A 1,338-nucleotide genomic window follows, 5' to 3' on the forward strand; every position below is an offset into this window, starting at 1 on the left:
TCAGCTACCTTTGGAGAAACCCAGAAGAAATTGCAAATAGCAACTGTCACCCAATTTCTGTGCAAGGATGAACAAATCTCCCCTGAGTAACAACAGAAAACTTCTCCTTTTTTTGAAATTCTGTGGTTATTGGATTTACAACCAGGCATATATTGCAGTGAGACTCCTGAGGGATCAGCCAACTGTTTCTCCAGGGAGAAGAGGCAAGGAGCGGCTCAGCTGCCTGTTCTGAGACTCTGCTTCAAGGTAAGCTCTCAACATTGACTCCAATATTTCAAGTGTTTCCTTAGCTTTGGAACAAAGAGATCAGACAAAGCGTAGGCTGGAGTTGCTGAGCTCCACCATCTGCCTTCCATGGAGCAATGAGAGGTTATGCATGCACTGAATTGTGCAGCTCTTTAATATTTTCTGTTAAGGAAGGCAAGGACAGAAGGATGGATTTGGGAGAGAAATTCAAGCCAAGTCACCAGCAAAATTCACATCAAACTGTTTAATAAGAATCAGGAGGGGTGAGGTGTGGTGCTGAGTTTGTGGAGGACCAAAATTCCACCCATGACCTTGCAAAAAATCTCCGGACAAACACAGGTAGTGGCTGCACTCCTGGGCAAACTTAATCTGAAACCCTGTGTGGGAAATCTCACAACTCTTCCTTCCAGGAGATCATATATAAAGAGGCAGTCTCTGACTGCAGCAGAGACATTTCAAAGTCCTCTGCCACTCTGGGGCTGGGAGCAGACTCCTGAGCCCATATTTCCCATGGTAAGTTGGTTTCTGTCTGTCTGATATTGAGTAAGTGGGATATATTTTAAGCTCATGGAGGGGTTGGTGCAAAAGGACCTTCCAGGAACTTCTCTGCTTGATTTGGGGCAGAGATGGTCCTGCTCTGCAGAGCACTGTAAAAAGCCACTGCTTGTGGCTCATATTTTGAGTTTCCTCATCACTGGTCCCCATGTTCCTGATCCAGGGCTGGTAAAGAGAAAAAGGACCAGATGCCTTGGGTGAGACAAGGGTGTGTGTAGCTCTATATCCTGAACTGATTGGATATGAAGAGATAAAGGTCAGGGCAAAGGGTCAGAAGAGAGCAAATGTGCAAGGTGCCTTGTCAAGTCTTCCACAGTCCTCAGCCCAGACCCTTTTGCAGTGTCAGGTGGGCTGTGGCAGCTTCCTGTCCCATGAATCCTTCCAGCTGCCTCTCCTGCCTGCCTTCTTGAAAATGCTAATTATTTTAAAATCACTCTGTTGATTTTAAAATAGCCTTTTAAGTATTGTCTATAGCACTGAAAATGGAAATATCACTGCTATCCTTAAGCCTCTGGTGCATCAGAAAGAAGACAAAGC

The sequence above is a fragment of the Manacus vitellinus genome, unplaced genomic scaffold (genome assembly GCF_001715985.3).
Source record: "Manacus vitellinus isolate BGI_N305 unplaced genomic scaffold, ASM171598v3 scaffold_65_pilon, whole genome shotgun sequence".
In the NCBI taxonomy this organism is placed as follows: Eukaryota; Metazoa; Chordata; class Aves; order Passeriformes; family Pipridae; genus Manacus; species Manacus vitellinus.